Source organism: Brienomyrus brachyistius, chromosome 5 (assembly GCF_023856365.1).
Source record: "Brienomyrus brachyistius isolate T26 chromosome 5, BBRACH_0.4, whole genome shotgun sequence".
Lineage (NCBI taxonomy): Eukaryota > Metazoa > Chordata > Actinopteri > Osteoglossiformes > Mormyridae > Brienomyrus > Brienomyrus brachyistius.
Genome location: NC_064537.1, coordinates 34,089,096 through 34,109,216, shown reverse-complemented (window position 1 = coordinate 34,109,216; position 20,121 = coordinate 34,089,096). Strand labels below are relative to the sequence as shown.

Below are 20,121 nucleotides of genomic sequence, written 5' to 3'. Positions count from 1 at the left end.
CAAATCCTGACCGCTAGACCACCAGGGACCCCCCACAGTAGTGCTTTGCGCTCTGTCATACAGAAATACTCACAAGTGCCCCTTCAGGTCAGACCTGGCTAGGCATTTTGTCTTCACGGCACATTTCGCCAAAGTGCTCTGTAGCACTCTTATTCCTCACACACCGACCCAATGTGTGACGTTCCACAAAGTGTCAGTTTTCGCTGTCTGAATAGTTCTACATTTGGCTCAGAATCCAAACAGCATGTGAGAAATAAAATTATGCAAAGAAAAGATGCAACCAAGTGCCTTGATTTTGATGTTCAATGATCACAACGTAGATGCTTCTTAGCGGTTGTCCGAAGCAGAGACCTTGCAGAATTTGAGTGTGAAATCATTGATCCTTCTGAAATGCAACGATACCTTACCAATCCAATTATGATAGTGAGAAGAGTCTTGTTAACTGATGGGCTATGAAAACAGCGGTTGCTTTGTGTTTCTGAATCTTGTGTAGTACGAGGAAGAGATTTTATACCGGGGTCAAGTCAGTTTCCATGTGCTTGATTAAAGTCGTCTGAAGAAAGAACTGATGCTAGCAAGTGGACATGATGGCATTACAAAGGAGGCCAGCTGCTGGTATTTCATCAGCCACTGACAATTATCAGATTAAATAAAATTTCCTTTGGTTGAGGAAGGTGCTGAATGTGAGTTGTTTCCATAGTGTAGTGGTTATCACGTTCGCCTCACACGCGAAAGGTCCTCGGTTCGAAACCGAGTGGAAACATGCCTGCCTATCGCTTTTGGCCCAAGCTTCAAAACCAAGACACCGGTGAAACCAAGTTGCCATTATTCCGTAGTTTCACACACCGACCCAATGTGTGACGTTCCACAAAGAGTCAGTTTTCGCTGTCTGAATAGTTCTACATTTGGCTCATAATTCAACCAGCATGTGAGAAGTAAAATTATGCCAAAGAAAAGATGCAACCAAGCGGCTTGATTTTCATGTTCAACGATTACGACATAGATGCCTCTTAGCGGTTGTCCGGAGCAGAGACCTTGCAAGGAGACAGCGAGAGCAAGAGCACAGCGCCTTGATTTTGATGTTCAATGATCACGACGTAGATGCCTCTTAGCGGTTGTCCGGAGCAGAGACTTTGCAAGGAGACGGCGAGAGCAAGAGCACCGCTGTGCTTTATGGGGTTCAGAGTCAGAAGGCATTTCTCAGAGAAGAACCAGATCAGAAAGTTGCCGGTCCTGAGGTCTCGCGTCTGTGTCTTGGCCCGGCTAGCTCAGTCGGTAGAGCATGAGACTCTTAATCTCAGAGTCGTGGGTTGGAGCCCCACGCTGGGTGCTGTCTTCTTGAGGCATAGAAGCCCATGACCCTCCGAGACGTGAACATGAAGAGTCCCGCCGTCAACAAAACATCAGCGTGACTCGTTCTGCCTTCTTGTGAGAGGCCGCATAGGACCTGCTGAATGTGCTGTGTTCTCCCATGCAGGTGGAACGTCTGTGTTGTCGTGCAGCTGACTTGAAAATGCCCTGTTGCTCGTTTTAGTGGCCAGGAGTGAAAAACTGAAGAATGAGAAGTAAGCTGAGGGCACAACTATGCTGGGAGGACATCGGTTAGGTCACAAAAGTCAGAAGCTAACCAAAAGGGTCACAATGGGAAGTGGAGGGAAAGACAAAAAAAAAAAAAAAAAAAGAATCCCAAGCAGACGCCCCTGGAGTTCCCTGACCGGGAATCGAACCCCGGGCCGTGGCGGTGAGAGCGCCAAATACTGACCGCTAGACCACCAGGGACCCCCCACAGTAGTGCTTTGCGCTCTGTCATACAGAAATACTCACAAGTGCCCCTTCAGGTCAGACCTGGCTAGGCATTTTGTCTTCACGGCACATTTCGCCAAAGTGCTCTGTAGCACTCTTATTCCTCACACACCGACCCAATGTGTGACGTTCCACAAAGTGTCAGTTTTCGCTGTCTGAATAGTTCTACATTTGGCTCAGAATCCAAACAGCATGTGAGAAATAAAATTATGCAAAGAAAAGATGCAACCCAGTGCCTTGATTTTGATGTTCAATGATCACAACGTAGATGCTTCTTAGCGGTTGTCCGAAGCAGAGACCTTGCAGAATTTGAGTGTGAAATCATTGATCCTTCTGAAATGCAACGATACCTTACCAATCCAATTATGATAGTGAGAAGAGTCTTGTTAACTGATGGGCTATGAAAACAGCGGTTGCTTTGTGTTTCTGAATCTTGTGTAGTACGAGGAAGAGATTTTATACCGGGGTCAAGTCAGTTTCCATGTGCTTGATTAAAGTCGTCTGAAGAAAGAACTGATGCTAGCAAGTGGACATGATGGCATTACAAAGGAGGCCAGCTGCTGGTATTTCATCAGCCACTGACAATTATCAGATTAAATAAAATTTCCTTTGGTTGAGGAAGGTGCTGAATGTGAGTTGTTTCCATAGTGTAGTGGTTATCACGTTCGCCTCACACGCGAAAGGTCCTCGGTTCGAAACCGAGTGGAAACATGCCTGCCTATCGCTTTTGGCCCAAGCTTCAAAACCAAGACACCGGTGAAACCAAGTTGCCATTATTCCGTAGTTTCACACACCGAGCTAATGCGTGACATTCCACAAAGTCTGAGTTTTCGCTGTCTGAATAGCTCTACATTTGGCTCATAATTCAACCAGCATGTGAGAAGTAAAATTATGCCAAAGAAAAGATGCAACCAAGCGGCTTGATTTTCATGTTCAACGATTACGACATAGATGCCTCTTAGCGGTTGTCCGGAGCAGAGACCTTGCAAGGAGACAGCGAGAGCAAGAGCACAGCGCCTTGATTTTGATGTTCAATGATCACGACGTAGATGCCTCTTAGCGGTTGTCCGGAGCAGAGACTTTGCAAGGAGACGGCGAGAGCAAGAGCACCGCTGTGCTTTATGGGGTTCAGAGTCAGAAGGCATTTCTCAGAGAAGAACCAGATCAGAAAGTTGCCGGTCCTGAGGTCTCGCGTCTGTGTCTTGGCCCGGCTAGCTCAGTCGGTAGAGCATGAGACTCTTAATCTCAGAGTCGTGGGTTGGAGCCCCATGCTGGGTGCTGTCTTCTTGAGGCATAGAAGCCCATGACCCTCCGAGACGTGAACATGAAGAGTCCCGCCGTCAACAAAACATCAGCGTGACTCGTTCTGCCTTCTTGTGAGAGGCCGCATAGGACCTGCTGAATGTGCTGTGTTCTCCCATGCAGGTGGAACGTCTGTGTTGTCGTGCAGCTGACTTGAAAATGCCCTGTTGCTCGTTTTAGTGGCCAGGAGTGAAAAACTGAAGAATGAGAAGTAAGCTGAGGGCACAACTATGCTGGGAGGACATCGGTTAGGTCACAAAAGTCAGAAGCTAACCAAAAGGGTCACAATGGGAAGTGGAGGGAAAGACAAAAAAAAAAAAAAAAAAAAGAATCCCAAGCAGACGCCCCTGGAGTTCCCTGACCGGGAATCGAACCCGGGCCGTGGCGGTGAGAGCGCCAAATCCTGACCGCTAGACCACCAGGGACCCCCCACAGTAGTGCTTTGCGCTCTGTCATACAGAAATACTCACAAGTGCCCCTTCTAGTCAGACCTGGCTAGGCATTTTGTCTTCACGGCACATTTCGCCAAAGTGCTCTGTAGCACTCTTATTCCTCACACACCGACCCAATGTGTGACGTTCCACAAAGAGTCAGTTTTCGCTGTCTGAATAGTTCTACATTTGGCTCAGAATCCAAATAGCATGTGAGAAATAAAATTATGCAAAGAAAAGATGCAACCAAGTGCCTTGATTTTGATGTTCAATGATCACAACGTAGATGCTTCTTAGCGGTTGTCCGAAGCAGAGACCTTGCAGAATTTGAGTGTGAAATCATTGATCCTTCTGAAATGCAACGATACCTTACCAATCCAATTATGATAGTGAGAAGAGTCTTGTTAACTGATGGGCTATGAAAACAGCGGTTGCTTTGTGTTTCTGAATCTTGTGTAGTACGAGGAAGAGATTTTATACCGGGGTCAAGTCAGTTTCCATGTGCTTGATTAAAGTCGTCTGAAGAAAGAACTGATGCTAGCAAGTGGACATGATGGCATTACAAAGGAGGCCAGCTGCTGGTATTTCATCAGCCACTGACAATTATCAGATTAAATAAAATTTCCTTTGGTTGAGGAAGGTGCTGAATGTGAGTTGTTTCCATAGTGTAGTGGTTATCACGTTCGCCTCACACGCGAAAGGTCCTCGGTTCGAAACCGAGTGGAAACATGCCTGCCTATCGCTTTTGGCCCAAGCTTCAAAACCAAGACACCGGTGAAACCAAGTTGCCATTATTCCGTAGTTTCACACACCGAGCTAATGCGTGACATTCCACAAAGTCTGAGTTTTCGCTGTCTGAATAGCTCTACATTTGGCTCATAATTCAACCAGCATGTGAGAAGTAAAATTATGCCAAAGAAAAGATGCAACCAAGCGGCTTGATTTTCATGTTCAACGATTACGACATAGATGCCTCTTAGCGGTTGTCCGGAGCAGAGACCTTGCAAGGAGACAGCGAGAGCAAGAGCACAGCGCCTTGATTTTGATGTTCAATGATCACGACGTAGATGCCTCTTAGCGGTTGTCCGGAGCAGAGACTTTGCAAGGAGACGGCGAGAGCAAGAGCACCGCTGTGCTTTATGGGGTTCAGAGTCAGAAGGCATTTCTCAGAGAAGAACCAGATCAGAAAGTTGCCGGTCCTGAGGTCTCGCGTCTGTGTCTTGGCCCGGCTAGCTCAGTCGGTAGAGCATGAGACTCTTAATCTCAGAGTCGTGGGTTGGAGCCCCACGCTGGGTGCTGTCTTCTTGAGGCATAGAAGCCCATGACCCTCCGAGACGTGAACATGAAGAGTCCCGCCGTCAACAAAACATCAGCGTGACTCGTTCTGCCTTCTTGTGAGAGGCCGCATAGGACCTGCTGAATGTGCTGTGTTCTCCCATGCAGGTGGAACGTCTGTGTTGTCGTGCAGCTGACTTGAAAATGCCCTGTTGCTCGTTTTAGTGGCCAGGAGTGAAAAACTGAAGAGTGAGAAGTAAGCTGAGGGCACAACTATGCTGGGAGGACATCGGTTAGGTCACAAAAGTCAGAAGCTAACCAAAAGGGTCACAATGGGAAGTGGAGGGAAAGACAAAAAAAAAAAAAAAAAAGAATCCCAAGCAGACGCCCCTGGAGTTCCCTGACCGGGAATCAAACCCGGGCCGTGGCGGTGAGAGCGCCAAATCCTGACCGCTAGACCACCAGGGACCCCCCACAGTAGTGCTTTGCGCTCTGTCATACAGAAATACTCACAAGTGCCCCTTCAGGTCAGACCTGGCTAGGCATTTTGTCTTCACGGCACATTTCGCCAAAGTGCTCTGTAGCACTCTTATTCCTCACACACCGACCCAATGTGTGACGTTCCACAAAGTGTCAGTTTTCGCTGTCTGAATAGTTCTACATTTGGCTCAGAATCCAAACAGCATGTGAGAAATAAAATTATGCAAAGAAAAGATGCAACCAAGTGCCTTGATTTTGATGTTCAATGATCACAACGTAGATGCTTCTTAGCGGTTGTCCGAAGCAGAGACCTTGCAGAATTTGAGTGTGAAATCATTGATCCTTCTGAAATGCAACGATACCTTACCAATCCAATTATGATAGTGAGAAGAGTCTTGTTAACTGATGGGCTATGAAAACAGCGGTTGCTTTGTGTTTCTGAATCTTGTGTAGTACGAGGAAGAGATTTTATACCGGGGTCAAGTCAGTTTCCATGTGCTTGATTAAAGTCGTCTGAAGAAAGAACTGATGCTAGCAAGTGGACATGATGGCATTACAAAGGAGGCCAGCTGCTGGTATTTCATCAGCCACTGACAATTATCAGATTAAATAAAATTTCCTTTGGTTGAGGAAGGTGCTGAATGTGAGTTGTTTCCATAGTGTAGTGGTTATCACGTTCGCCTCACACGCGAAAGGTCCTCGGTTGGAAACCGAGTGGAAACATGCCTGCCTATCACTTTTGGCCCAAGCTTCAAAACCAAGACACCGGTGAAACCAAGTTGCCATTATTCCGTAGTTTCACACACCGAGCTAATGCGTGACATTCCACAAAGTCTGAGTTTTCGCTGTCTGAATAGCTCTACATTTGGCTCATAATTCAACCAGCATGTGAGAAGTAAAATTATGCCAAAGAAAAGATGCAACCAAGCGGCTTGATTTTCATGTTCAACGATTACGACATAGATGCCTCTTAGCGGTTGTCCGGAGCAGAGACCTTGCAAGGAGACAGCGAGAGCAAGAGCACAGCGCCTTGATTTTGATGTTCAATGATCACGACGTAGATGCCTCTTAGCGGTTGTCCGGAGCAGAGACTTTGCAAGGAGACGGCGAGAGCAAGAGCACCGCTGTGCTTTATGGGGTTCAGAGTCAGAAGGCATTTCTCAGAGAAGAACCAGATCAGAAAGTTGCCGGTCCTGAGGTCTCGCGTCTGTGTCTTGGCCCGGCTAGCTCAGTCGGTAGAGCATGAGACTCTTAATCTCAGAGTCGTGGGTTGGAGCCCCACGCTGGGTGCTGTCTTCTTGAGGCATAGAAGCCCATGACCCTCCGAGACGTGAACATGAAGAGTCCCGCCGTCAACAAAACATCAGCGTGACTCGTTCTGCCTTCTTGTGAGAGGCCGCATAGGACCTGCTGAATGTGCTGTGTTCTCCCATGCAGGTGGAACGTCTGTGTTGTCGTGCAGCTGACTTGAAAATGCCCTGTTGCTCGTTTTAGTGGCCAGGAGTGAAAAACTGAAGAATGAGAAGTAAGCTGAGGGCACAACTATGCTGGGAGGACATCGGTTAGGTCACAAAAGTCAGAAGCTAACCAAAAGGGTCACAATGGGAAGTGGAGGGAAAGACAAAAAAAAAAAAAAAAAAAAAGAATCCCAAGCAGACGCCCCTGGAGTTCCCTGACCGGGAATCGACCCCGGGCCGTGGCGGTGAGAGCGCCAAATCCTGACCGCTAGACCACCAGGGACCCCCCACAGTAGTGCTTTGCGCTCTGTCATACAGAAATACTCACAAGTGCCCCTTCAGGTCAGACCTGGCTAGGCATTTTGTCTTCACGGCACATTTCGCCAAAGTGCTCTGTAGCACTCTTATTCCTCACACACCGACCCAATGTGTGACGTTCCACAAAGTGTCAGTTTTCGCTGTCTGAATAGTTCTACATTTGGCTCAGAATCCAAACAGCATGTGAGAAATAAAATTATGCAAAGAAAAGATGCAACCAAGTGCCTTGATTTTGATGTTCAATGATCACAACGTAGATGCTTCTTAGCGGTTGTCCGAAGCAGAGACCTTGCAGAATTTGAGTGTGAAATCATTGATCCTTCTGAAATGCAACGATACCTTACCAATCCAATTATGATAGTGAGAAGAGTCTTGTTAACTGATGGGCTATGAAAACAGCGGTTGCTTTGTGTTTATGAATCTTGTGTAGTACGAGGAAGAGATTTTATACCGGGGTCAAGTCAGTTTCCATGTGCTTGATTAAAGTCGTCTGAAGAAAGAACTGATGCTAGCAAGTGGACATGATGGCATTACAAAGGAGGCCAGCTGCTGGTATTTCATCAGCCACTGACAATTATCAGATTAAATAAAATTTCCTTTGGTTGAGGAAGGTGCTGAATGTGAGTTGTTTCCATAGTGTAGTGGTTATCACGTTCGCCTCACACGCGAAAGGTCCTCGGTTCGAAACCGAGTGGAAACATGCCTGCCTATCACTTTTGGCCCAAGCTTCAAAACCAAGACACCGGTGAAACCAAGTTGCCATTATTCCGTAGTTTCACACACCGAGCTAATGCGTGACATTCCACAAAGTCTGAGTTTTCGCTGTCTGAATAGCTCTACATTTGGCTCATAATTCAACCAGCATGTGAGAAGTAAAATTATGCCAAAGAAAAGATGCAACCAAGCGGCTTGATTTTCATGTTCAACGATTACGACATAGATGCCTCTTAGCGGTTGTCCGGAGCAGAGACCTTGCAAGGAGACAGCGAGAGCAAGAGCACAGCGCCTTGATTTTGATGTTCAATGATCACGACGTAGATGCCTCTTAGCGGTTGTCCGGAGCAGAGACTTTGCAAGGAGACGGCGAGAGCAAGAGCACCGCTGTGCTTTATGGGGTTCAGAGTCAGAAGGCATTTCTCAGAGAAGAACCAGATCAGAAAGTTGCCGGTCCTGAGGTCTCGCGTCTGTGTCTTGGCCCGGCTAGCTCAGTCGGTAGAGCATGAGACTCTTAATCTCAGAGTTGTGGGTTGGAGCCCCACGCTGGGTGCTGTCTTCTTGAGGCATAGAAGCCCATGACCCTCCGAGACGTGAACATGAAGAGTCCCGCCGTCAACAAAACATCAGCGTGACTCGTTCTGCCTTCTTGTGAGAGGCCGCATAGGACCTGCTGAATGTGCTGTGTTCTCCCATGCAGGTGGAACGTCTGTGTTGTCGTGCAGCTGACTTGAAAATGCCCTGTTGCTCGTTTTAGTGGCCAGGAGTGAAAAACTGAAGAATGAGAAGTAAGCTGAGGGCACAACTATGCTGGGAGGACATCGGTTAGGTCACAAAAGTCAGAAGCTAACCAAAAGGGTCACAATGGGAAGTGGAGGGAAAGACAAAAAAAAAAAAAAAAAAAAGAATCCCAAGCAGACGCCCCTGGAGTTCCCTGACCGGGAATCGACCCCGGGCCGTGGCGGTGAGAGCGCCAAATCCTGACCGCTAGACCACCAGGGACCCCCCACAGTAGTGCTTTGCGCTCTGTCATACAGAAATACTCACAAGTGCCCCTTCAGGTCAGACCTGGCTAGGCATTTTGTCTTCACGGCACATTTCGCCAAAGTGCTCTGTAGCACTCTTATTCCTCACACACCGACCCAATGTGTGACGTTCCACAAAGAGTCAGTTTTCGCTGTCTGAATAGTTCTACATTTGGCTCAGAATCCAAACAGCATGTGAGAAATAAAATTATGCAAAGAAAAGATGCAACCAAGTGCCTTGATTTTGATGTTCAATGATCACAACGTAGATGCTTCTTAGCGGTTGTCCGAAGCAGAGACCTTGCAGAATTTGAGTGTGAAATCATTGATCCTTCTGAAATGCAACGATACCTTACCAATCCAATTATGATAGTGAGAAGAGTCTTGTTAACTGATGGGCTATGAAAACAGCGGTTGCTTTGTGTTTCTGAATCTTGTGTAGTACGAGGAAGAGATTTTATACCGGGGTCAAGTCAGTTTCCATGTGCTTGATTAAAGTCGTCTGAAGAAAGAACTGATGCTAGCAAGTGGACATGATGGCATTACAAAGGAGGCCAGCTGCTGGTATTTCATCAGCCACTGACAATTATCAGATTAAATAAAATTTCCTTTGGTTGAGGAAGGTGCTGAATGTGAGTTGTTTCCATAGTGTAGTGGTTATCACGTTCGCCTCACACGCGAAAGGTCCTCGGTTCGAAACCGAGTGGAAACATGCCTGCCTATCGCTTTTGGCCCAAGCTTCAAAACCAAGACACCGGTGAAACCAAGTTGCCATTATTCCGTAGTTTCACACACCGAGCTAATGCGTGACATTCCACAAAGTCTGAGTTTTCGCTGTCTGAATAGCTCTACATTTGGCTCATAATTCAACCAGCATGTGAGAAGTAAAATTATGCCAAAGAAAAGATGCAACCAAGCGGCTTGATTTTCATGTTCAACGATTACGACATAGATGCCTCTTAGCGGTTGTCCGGAGCAGAGACCTTGCAAGGAGACAGCGAGAGCAAGAGCACAGCGCCTTGATTTTGATGTTCAATGATCACGACGTAGATGCCTCTTAGCGGTTGTCCGGAGCAGAGACTTTGCAAGGAGACGGCGAGAGCAAGAGCACCGCTGTGCTTTATGGGGTTCAGAGTCAGAAGGCATTTCTCAGAGAAGAACCAGATCAGAAAGTTGCCGGTCCTGAGGTCTCGCGTCTGTGTCTTGGCCCGGCTAGCTCAGTCGGTAGAGCATGAGACTCTTAATCTCAGAGTCGTGGGTTGGAGCCCCACGCTGGGTGCTGTCTTCTTGAGGCATAGAAGCCCATGACCCTCCGAGACGTGAACATGAAGAGTCCCGCCGTCAACAAAACATCAGCGTGACTCGTTCTGCCTTCTTGTGAGAGGCCGCATAGGACCTGCTGAATGTGCTGTGTTCTCCCATGCAGGTGGAACGTCTGTGTTGTCGTGCAGCTGACTTGAAAATGCCCTGTTGCTCGTTTTAGTGGCCAGGAGTGAAAAACTGAAGAATGAGAAGTAAGCTGAGGGCACAACTATGCTGGGAGGACATCGGTTAGGTCACAAAAGTCAGAAGCTAACCAAAAGGGTCACAATGGGAAGTGGAGGGAAAGACAAAAAAAAAAAAAAAAAAAAAAGAATCCCAAGCAGACGCCCCTGGAGCTCCCTGACCGGGAATCGAACCCGGGCCGTGGCGGTGAGAGCGCCAAATCCTGACCGCTAGACCACCAGGGACCCCCCACAGTAGTGCTTTGCGCTCTGTCATACAGAAATACTCACAAGTGCCCCTTCTGGTCAGACCTGGCTAGGCATTTTGTCTTCACGGCACATTTCGCCAAAGTGCTCTGTAGCACTCTTATTCCTCACACACCGACCCAATGTGTGACGTTCCACAAAGAGTCAGTTTTCGCTGTCTGAATAGTTCTACATTTGGCTCAGAATCCAAACAGCATGTGAGAAATAAAATTATGCAAAGAAAAGATGCAACCAAGTGCCTTGATTTTGATGTTCAATGATCACAACGTAGATGCTTCTTAGCGGTTGTCCGAAGCAGAGACCTTGCAGAATTTGAGTGTGAAATCATTGATCCTTCTGAAATGCAACGATACCTTACCAATCCAATTATGATAGTGAGAAGAGTCTTGTTAACTGATGGGCTATGAAAACAGCGGTTGCTTTGTGTTTCTGAATCTTGTGTAGTACGAGGAAGAGATTTTATACCGGGGTCAAGTCAGTTTCCATGTGCTTGATTAAAGTCGTCTGAAGAAAGAACTGATGCTAGCAAGTGGACATGATGGCATTACAAAGGAGGCCAGCTGCTGGTATTTCATCAGCCACTGACAATTATCAGATTAAATAAAATTTCCTTTGGTTGAGGAAGGTGCTGAATGTGAGTTGTTTCCATAGTGTAGTGGTTATCACGTTCGCCTCACACGCGAAAGGTCCTCGGTTCGAAACCGAGTGGAAACATGCCTGCCTATCGCTTTTGGCCCAAGCTTCAAAACCAAGACACCGGTGAAACCAAGTTGCCATTATTCCGTAGTTTCACACACCGAGCTAATGCGTGACATTCCACAAAGTCTGAGTTTTCGCTGTCTGAATAGCTCTACATTTGGCTCATAATTCAACCAGCATGTGAGAAGTAAAATTATGCCAAAGAAAAGATGCAACCAAGCGGCTTGATTTTCATGTTCAACGATTACGACATAGATGCCTCTTAGCGGTTGTCCGGAGCAGAGACCTTGCAAGGAGACAGCGAGAGCAAGAGCACAGCGCCTTGATTTTGATGTTCAATGATCACGACGTAGATGCCTCTTAGCGGTTGTCCGGAGCAGAGACTTTGCAAGGAGACGGCGAGAGCAAGAGCACCGCTGTGCTTTATGGGGTTCAGAGTCAGAAGGCATTTCTCAGAGAAGAACCAGATCAGAAAGTTGCCGGTCCTGAGGTCTCGCGTCTGTGTCTTGGCCCGGCTAGCTCAGTCGGTAGAGCATGAGACTCTTAATCTCAGAGTCGTGGGTTGGAGCCCCACGCTGGGTGCTGTCTTCTTGAGGCATAGAAGCCCATGACCCTCCGAGACGTGAACATGAAGAGTCCCGCCGTCAACAAAACATCAGCGTGAATCGTTCTGCCTTCTCGTGAGAGGCCGCATAGGACCTGCTGAATGTGCTGTGTTCTCCCATGCAGGTGGAACGTCTGTGTTGTCGTGCAGCTGACTTGAAAATGCCCTGTTGCTCGTTTTAGTGGCCAGGAGTGAAAAACTGAAGAATGAGAAGTAAGCTGAGGGCACAACTATGCTGGGAGGACATCGGTTAGGTCACAAAAGTCAGAAGCTAACCAAAAGGGTCACAATGGGAAGTGGAGGGAAAGACAAAACAAAAAGAATCCCAAGCAGACGCCCCTGGAGTTCCCTGACCGGGAATCGAACCCGGGCCGTGGCGGTGAGAGCGCCAAATCCTGACCGCTAGACCACCAGGGACCCCCCACAGTAGTGCTTTGCGCTCTGTCATACAGAAATACTCACAAGTGCCCCTTCTGGTCAGACCTGGCTAGGCATTTTGTCTTCACGGCACATTTCGCCAAAGTGCTCTGTAGCACTCTTATTCCTCACACACCGACCCAATGTGTGACGTTCCACAAAGAGTCAGTTTTCGCTGTCTGAATAGTTCTACATTTGGCTCAGAATCCAAACAGCATGTGAGAAATAAAATTATGCAAAGAAAAGATGCAACCAAGTGCCTTGATTTTGATGTTCAATGATCACAACGTAGATGCTTCTTAGCGGTTGTCCGAAGCAGAGACCTTGCAGAATTTGAGTGTGAAATCATTGATCCTTCTGAAATGCAACGATACCTTACCAATCCAATTATGATAGTGAGAAGAGTCTTGTTAACTGATGGGCTATGAAAACAGCGGTTGCTTTGTGTTTCTGAATCTTGTGTAGTACGAGGAAGAGATTTTATACCGGGGTCAAGTCAGTTTCCATGTGCTTGATTAAAGTCGTCTGAAGAAAGAACTGATGCTAGCAAGTGGACATGATGGCATTACAAAGGAGGCCAGCTGCTGGTATTTCATCAGCCACTGACAATTATCAGATTAAATAAAATTTCCTTTGGTTGAGGAAGGTGCTGAATGTGAGTTGTTTCCATAGTGTAGTGGTTATCACGTTCGCCTCACACGCGAAAGGTCCTCGGTTGGAAACCGAGTGGAAACATGCCTGCCTATCGCTTTTGGCCCAAGCTTCAAAACCAAGACACCGGTGAAACCAAGTTGCCATTATTCCGTAGTTTCACACACCGAGCTAATGCGTGACATTCCACAAAGTCTGAGTTTTCGCTGTCTGAATAGCTCTACATTTGGCTCATAATTCAACCAGCATGTGAGAAGTAAAATTATGCCAAAGAAAAGATGCAACCAAGCGGCTTGATTTTCATGTTCAACGATTACGACATAGATGCCTCTTAGCGGTTGTCCGGAGCAGAGACCTTGCAAGGAGACAGCGAGAGCAAGAGCACAGCGCCTTGATTTTGATGTTCAATGATCACGACGTAGATGCCTCTTAGCGGTTGTCCGGAGCAGAGACTTTGCAAGGAGACGGCGAGAGCAAGAGCACCGCTGTGCTTTATGGGGTTCAGAGTCAGAAGGCATTTCTCAGAGAAGAACCAGATCAGAAAGTTGCCGGTCCTGAGGTCTCGCGTCTGTGTCTTGGCCCGGCTAGCTCAGTCGGTAGAGCATGAGACTCTTAATCTCAGAGTCGTGGGTTGGAGCCCCACGCTGGGTGCTGTCTTCTTGAGGCATAGAAGCCCATGACCCTCCGAGACGTGAACATGAAGAGTCCCGCCGTCAACAAAACATCAGCGTGAATCGTTCTGCCTTCTCGTGAGAGGCCGCATAGGACCTGCTGAATGTGCTGTGTTCTCCCATGCAGGTGGAACGTCTGTGTTGTCGTGCAGCTGACTTGAAAATGCCCTGTTGCTCGTTTTAGTGGCCAGGAGTGAAAAACTGAAGAATGAGAAGTAAGCTGAGGGCACAACTATGCTGGGAGGACATCGGTTAGGTCACAAAAGTCAGAAGCTAACCAAAAGGGTCACAATGGGAAGTGGAGGGAAAGACAAAACAAAAAGAATCCCAAGCAGACGCCCCTGGAGTTCCCTGACCGGGAATCGAACCCGGGCCGTGGCGGTGAGAGCGCCAAATACTGACCGCTAGACCACCAGGGACCCCCCACAGTAGTGCTTTGCGCTCTGTCATACAGAAATACTCACAAGTGCCCCTTCAGGTCAGACCTGGCTAGGCATTTTGTCTTCACGGCACATTTCGCCAAAGTGCTCTGTAGCACTCTTATTCCTCACACACCGACCCAATGTGTGACGTTCCACAAAGTGTCAGTTTTCGCTGTCTGAATAGTTCTACATTTGGCTCAGAATCCAAACAGCATGTGAGAAATAAAATTATGCAAAGAAAAGATGCAACCAAGTGCCTTGATTTTGATGTTCAATGATCACAACGTAGATGCTTCTTAGCGGTTGTCCGAAGCAGAGACCTTGCAGAATTTGAGTGTGAAATCATTGATCCTTCTGAAATGCAACGATACCTTACCAATCCAATTATGATAGTGAGAAGAGTCTTGTTAACTGATGGGCTATGAAAACAGCGGTTGCTTTGTGTTTCTGAATCTTGTGTAGTACGAGGAAGAGATTTTATACCGGGGTCAAGTCAGTTTCCATGTGCTTGATTAAAGTCGTCTGAAGAAAGAACTGATGCTAGCAAGTGGACATGATGGCATTACAAAGGAGGCCAGCTGCTGGTATTTCATCAGCCACTGACAATTATCAGATTAAATAAAATTTCCTTTGGTTGAGGAAGGTGCTGAATGTGAGTTGTTTCCATAGTGTAGTGGTTATCACGTTCGCCTCACACGCGAAAGGTCCTCGGTTGGAAACCGAGTGGAAACATGCCTGCCTATCGCTTTTGGCCCAAGCTTCAAAACCAAGACACCGGTGAAACCAAGTTGCCATTATTCCGTAGTTTCACACACCGAGCAAATGCGTGACATTCCACAAAGTCTGAGTTTTCGCTGTCTGAATAGCTCTACATTTGGCTCATAATTCAACCAGCATGTGAGAAGTAAAATTATGCCAAAGAAAAGATGCAACCAAGCGGCTTGATTTTCATGTTCAACGATTACGACATAGATGCCTCTTAGCGGTTGTCCGGAGCAGAGACCTTGCAAGGAGACAGCGAGAGCAAGAGCACAGCGCCTTGATTTTGATGTTCAATGATCACGACGTAGATGCCTCTTAGCGGTTGTCCGGAGCAGAGACTTTGCAAGGAGACGGCGAGAGCAAGAGCACCGCTGTGCTTTATGGGGTTCAGAGTCAGAAGGCATTTCTCAGAGAAGAACCAGATCAGAAAGTTGCCGGTCCTGAGGTCTCGCGTCTGTGTCTTGGCCCGGCTAGCTCAGTCAGTAGAGCATGAGACTCTTAATCTCAGAGTCGTGGGTTGGAGCCCCACGCTGGGTGCTGTCTTCTTGAGGCATAGAAGCCCATGACCCTCCGAGACGTGAACATGAAGAGTCCCGCCGTCAACAAAACATCAGCGTGACTCGTTCTGCCTTCTTGTGAGAGGCCGCATAGGACCTGCTGAATGTGCTGTGTTCTCCCATGCAGGTGGAACGTCTGTGTTGTCGTGCAGCTGACTTGAAAATGCCCTGTTGCTCGTTTTAGTGGCCAGGAGTGAAAAACTGAAGAATGAGAAGTAAGCTGAGGGCACAACTATGCTGGGAGGACATCGGTTAGGTCACAAAAGTCAGAAGCTAACCAAAAGGGTCACAATGGGAAGTGGAGGGAAAGACAAAAAAAAAAAAAAAAAAAAAGAATCCCAAGCAGACGCCCCTGGAGTTCCCTGACCGGGAATCGAACCCGGGCCGTGGCGGTGAGAGCGCCAAATACTGACCGCTAGACCACCAGGGACCCCCCACAGTAGTGCTTTGCGCTCTGTCATACAGAAATACTCACAAGTGCCCCTTCAGGTCAGACCTGGCTAGGCATTTTGTCTTCACGGCACATTTCGCCAAAGTGCTCTGTAGCACTCTTATTCCTCACACACCGACCCAATGTGTGACGTTCCACAAAGTGTCAGTTTTCGCTGTCTGAATAGTTCTACATTTGGCTCAGAATCCAAACAGCATGTGAGAAATAAAATTATGCAAAGAAAAGATGCAACCAAGTGCCTTGATTTTGATGTTCAATGATCACAACGTAGATGCTTCTTAGCGGTTGTCCGAAGCAGAGACCTTGCAGAATTTGAGTGTGAAATCATTGATCCTTCTGAAATGCAACGATACCTTACCAATCCAATTATGATAGTGAGAAGAGTCTTGTTAACTGATGGGCTATGAAAACAGCGGTTGCTTTGTGTTTCTGAATCTTGTGTAGTACGAGGAAGAGATTTTATACCGGGGTCAAGTCAGTTTCCATGTGCTTGATTAAAGTCATCTGAAGAAAGAACTGATGCTAGCAAGTGGACATGATGGCATTACAAAGGAGGCCAGCTGCTGGTATTTCATCAGCCACTGACAATTATCAGATTAAATAAAATTTCCTTTGGTTGAGGAAGGTGCTGAATGTGAGTTGTTTCCATAGTGTAGTGGTTATCACGTTCGCCTCACACGCGAAAGGTCCTCGGTTCGAAACCGAGTGGAAACATGCCTGCCTATCGCTTTTGGCCCAAGCTTCAAAACCAAGACACCGGTGAAACCAAGTTGCCATTATTCCGTAGTTTCACACACCGAGCTAATGCGTGACATTCCACAAAGTCTGAGTTTTCGCTGTCTGAATAGCTCTACATTTGGCTCATAATTCAACCAGCATGTGAGAAGTAAAATTATGCCAAAGAAAAGATGCAACCAAGCGGCTTGATTTTCATGTTCAACGATTACGACATAGATGCCTCTTAGCGGTTGTCCGGAGCAGAGACCTTGCAAGGAGACAGCGAGAGCAAGAGCACAGCGCCTTGATTTTGATGTTCAATGATCACGACGTAGATGCCTCTTAGCGGTTGTCCGGAGCAGAGACTTTGCAAGGAGACGGTGAGAGCAAGAGCACCGCTGTGCTTTATGGGGTTCAGAGTCAGAAGGCATTTCTCAGAGAAGAACCAGATCAGAAAGTTGCCGGTCCTGAGGTCTCGCGTCTGTGTCTTGGCCCGGCTAGCTCAGTCGGTAGAGCATGAGACTCTTAATCTCAGAGTCGTGGGTTGGAGCCCCACGCTGGGTGCTGTCTTCTTGAGGCATAGAAGCCCATGACCCTCCGAGACGTGAACATGAAGAGTCCCGCCGTCAACAAAACATCAGCGTGACTCGTTCTGCCTTCTTGTGAGAGGCCGCATAGGACCTGCTGAATGTGCTGTGTTCTCCCATGCAGGTGGAACGTCTATGTTGTCGTGCAGCTGACTTGAAAATGCCCTGTTGCTCGTTTTAGTGGCCAGGAGTGAAAAACTGAAGAATGAGAAGTAAGCTGAGGGCACAACTATGCTGGGAGGACATCGGTTAGGTCACAAAAGTCAGAAGCTAACCAAAAGGGTCACAATGGGAAGTGGAGGGAAAGACAAAAAAAAAAAAAAAAAAAGAATCCCAAGCAGACGCCCCTGGAGTTCCCTGACCGGGAATCGAGCCCGGGCCGTGAGAGCGCCAAATCCTGACCGCTAGACCACCAGGGACCCCCCACAGTAGTGCTTTGCGCTCTGTCATACAGAAATACTCACAAGTGCCCCTTCAGGTCAGACCTGGCTAGGCATTTTGTCTTCACGGCACATTTCGCCAAAGTGCTCTGTAGCACTCTTATTCCTCACACACCGACCCAATGTGTGACGTTCCACAAAGTGTCAGTTTTCGCTGTCTGAATAGTTCTACATTTGGCTCAGAATCCAAACAGCATGTGAGAAATAAAATTATGCAAAGAAAAGATGCAACCAAGTGCCTTGATTTTGATGTTCAATGATCACAACGTAGATGCTTCTTAGCGGTTGTCCGAAGCAGAGACCTTGCAGAATTTGAGTGTGAAATCATTGATCCTTCTGAAATGCAACGATACCTTACCAATCCAATTATGATAGTGAGAAGAGTCTTGTTAACTGATGGGCTATGAAAACAGCGGTTGCTTTGTGTTTCTGAATCTTGTGTAGTACGAGGAAGAGATTTTATACCGGGGTCAAGTCAGTTTCCATGTGCTTGATTAAAGTCATCTGAAGAAAGAACTGATGCTAGCAAGTGGACATGATGGCATTACAAAGGAGGCCAGCTGCTGGTATTTCATCAGCCACTGACAATTATCAGATTAAATAAAATTTCCTTTGGTTGAGGAAGGTGCTGAATGTGAGTTGTTTCCATAGTGTAGTGGTTATCACGTTCGCCTCACACGCGAAAGGTCCTCGGTTCGAAACCGAGTGGAAACATGCCTGCCTATCGCTTTTGGCCCAAGCTTCAAAACCAAGACACCGGTGAAACCAAGTTGCCATTATTCCGTAGTTTCACACACCGAGCTAATGCGTGACATTCCACAAAGTCTGAGTTTTCGCTGTCTGAATAGCTCTACATTTGGCTCATAATTCAACCAGCATGTGAGAAGTAAAATTATGCCAAAGAAAAGATGCAACCAAGCGGCTTGATTTTCATGTTCAACGATTACGACATAGATGCCTCTTAGCGGTTGTCCGGAGCAGAGACCTTGCAAGGAGACAGCGAGAGCAAGAGCACAGCGCCTTGATTTTGATGTTCAATGATCACGACGTAGATGCCTCTTAGCGGTTGTCCGGAGCAGAGACTTTGCAAGGAGACGGCGAGAGCAAGAGCACCGCTGTGCTTTATGGGGTTCAGAGTCAGAAGGCATTTCTCAGAGAAGAACCAGATCAGAAAGTTGCCGGTCCTGAGGTCTCGCGTCTGTGTCTTGGCCCGGCTAGCTCAGTCGGTAGAGCATGAGACTCTTAATCTCAGAGTCGTGGGTTGGAGCCCCACGCTGGGTGCTGTCTTCTTGAGGCATAGAAGCCCATGACCCTCCGAGACGTGAACATGAAGAGTCCCGCCGTCAACAAAACATCAGCGTGACTCGTTCTGCCTTCTTGTGAGAGGCCGCATAGGACCTGCTGAATGTGCTGTGTTCTCCCATGCAGGTGGAACGTCTGTGTTGTCGTGCAGCTGACTTGAAAATGCCCTGTTGCTCGTTTTAGTGGCCAGGAGTGAAAAACTGAAGAATGAGAAGTAAGCTGAGGGCACAACTATGCTGGGAGGACATCGGTTAGGTCACAAAAGTCAGAAGCTAACCAAAAGGGTCACAATGGGAAGTGGAGGGAAAGACAAAAAAAAAAAAAAAAAAAAGAATCCCAAGCAGACGCCCCTGGAGTTCCCTGACCGGGAATCGAGCCCGGGCCGTGAGAGCGCCAAATCCTGACCGCTAGACCACCAGGGACCCCCCACAGTAGTGCTTTGCGCTCTGTCATACAGAAATACTCACAAGTGCCCCTTCAGGTCAGACCTGGCTAGGCATTTTGTCTTCACGGCACATTTCGCCAAAGTGCTCTGTAGCACTCTTATTCCTCACACACCGACCCAATGTGTGACGTTCCACAAAGTGTCAGTTTTCGCTGTCTGAATAGTTCTACATTTGGCTCAGAATCCAAACAGCATGTGAGAAATAAAATTATGCAAAGAAAAGATGCAACCAAGTGCCTTGATTTTGATGTTCAATGATCACAACGTAGATGCTTCTTAGCGGTTGTCCGAAGCAGAGACCTTGCAGAATTTGAGTGTGAAATCATTGATCCTTCTGAAATGCAACGATACCTTACCAATCCAATTATGATAGTGAGAAGAGTCTTGTTAACTGATGGGCTATGAAAACAGCGGTTGCTTTGTGTTTCTGAATCTTGTGTAGTACGAGGAAGAGATTTTATACCGGGGTCAAGTCAGTTTCCATGTGCTTGATTAAAGTCGTCTGAAGAAAGAACTGATGCTAGCAAGTGGACATGATGGCATTACAAAGGAGGCCAGCTGCTGGTATTTCATCAGCCACTGACAATTATCAGATTAAATAAAATTTCCTTTGGTTGAGGAAGGTGCTGAATGTGAGTTGTTTCCATAGTGTAGTGGTTATCACGTTCGCCTCACACGCGAAAGGTCCTCGGTTCGAAACCGAGTGGAAACATGCCTGCCTATCGCTTTTGGCCCAAGCTTCAAAACCAAGACACCGGTGAAACCAAGTTGCCATTATTCCGTAGTTTCACACACCGAGCTAATGCGTGACATTCCACAAAGTCTGAGTTTTCGCTGTCT

The 20,121-nt window shown here is 47.3% G+C and overlaps 14 non-coding genes across 14 annotated transcripts; 12 read left to right on the top strand and 2 right to left on the bottom strand.

Moving 5' to 3' along the window:
* Nucleotides 1-690: 690 nt before the first annotated feature.
* On the top strand, nucleotides 691-763 carry trnav-cac (transfer RNA valine (anticodon CAC)). Its single transcript has one exon. It is a non-coding gene; the product is annotated as a tRNA-Val (tRNA).
* Nucleotides 764-2,441: 1,678 nt separating this feature from the next.
* trnav-cac (transfer RNA valine (anticodon CAC)) lies at nucleotides 2,442-2,514 on the top strand. The gene has a single exon. It is a non-coding gene; the product is annotated as a tRNA-Val (tRNA).
* A 944-nt stretch (nucleotides 2,515-3,458) lies between these two features.
* On the bottom strand, nucleotides 3,459-3,530 carry trnae-cuc (transfer RNA glutamic acid (anticodon CUC)). The gene has a single exon. It is a non-coding gene; the product is annotated as a tRNA-Glu (tRNA).
* Nucleotides 3,531-4,192: 662 nt separating this feature from the next.
* On the top strand, nucleotides 4,193-4,265 carry trnav-cac (transfer RNA valine (anticodon CAC)). Its single transcript has one exon. It is a non-coding gene; the product is annotated as a tRNA-Val (tRNA).
* Nucleotides 4,266-5,941: 1,676 nt separating this feature from the next.
* Nucleotides 5,942-6,014, top strand: trnav-cac (transfer RNA valine (anticodon CAC)). The gene has a single exon. It is a non-coding gene; the product is annotated as a tRNA-Val (tRNA).
* Nucleotides 6,015-7,693: 1,679 nt separating this feature from the next.
* On the top strand, nucleotides 7,694-7,766 carry trnav-cac (transfer RNA valine (anticodon CAC)). Its single transcript has one exon. It is a non-coding gene; the product is annotated as a tRNA-Val (tRNA).
* Nucleotides 7,767-9,444: 1,678 nt separating this feature from the next.
* On the top strand, nucleotides 9,445-9,517 carry trnav-cac (transfer RNA valine (anticodon CAC)). The gene has a single exon. It is a non-coding gene; the product is annotated as a tRNA-Val (tRNA).
* A 1,680-nt stretch (nucleotides 9,518-11,197) lies between these two features.
* Nucleotides 11,198-11,270, top strand: trnav-cac (transfer RNA valine (anticodon CAC)). The gene has a single exon. It is a non-coding gene; the product is annotated as a tRNA-Val (tRNA).
* Nucleotides 11,271-12,204: 934 nt separating this feature from the next.
* trnae-cuc (transfer RNA glutamic acid (anticodon CUC)) lies at nucleotides 12,205-12,276 on the bottom strand. The gene has a single exon. It is a non-coding gene; the product is annotated as a tRNA-Glu (tRNA).
* Nucleotides 12,277-12,938: 662 nt separating this feature from the next.
* trnav-cac (transfer RNA valine (anticodon CAC)) lies at nucleotides 12,939-13,011 on the top strand. Its single transcript has one exon. It is a non-coding gene; the product is annotated as a tRNA-Val (tRNA).
* Nucleotides 13,012-14,679: 1,668 nt separating this feature from the next.
* Nucleotides 14,680-14,752, top strand: trnav-cac (transfer RNA valine (anticodon CAC)). The gene has a single exon. It is a non-coding gene; the product is annotated as a tRNA-Val (tRNA).
* A 1,679-nt stretch (nucleotides 14,753-16,431) lies between these two features.
* trnav-cac (transfer RNA valine (anticodon CAC)) lies at nucleotides 16,432-16,504 on the top strand. The gene has a single exon. It is a non-coding gene; the product is annotated as a tRNA-Val (tRNA).
* Nucleotides 16,505-18,175: 1,671 nt separating this feature from the next.
* On the top strand, nucleotides 18,176-18,248 carry trnav-cac (transfer RNA valine (anticodon CAC)). Its single transcript has one exon. It is a non-coding gene; the product is annotated as a tRNA-Val (tRNA).
* Nucleotides 18,249-19,920: 1,672 nt separating this feature from the next.
* trnav-cac (transfer RNA valine (anticodon CAC)) lies at nucleotides 19,921-19,993 on the top strand. Its single transcript has one exon. It is a non-coding gene; the product is annotated as a tRNA-Val (tRNA).
* The last annotated feature ends 128 nt before the right edge of the window (nucleotides 19,994-20,121 follow it).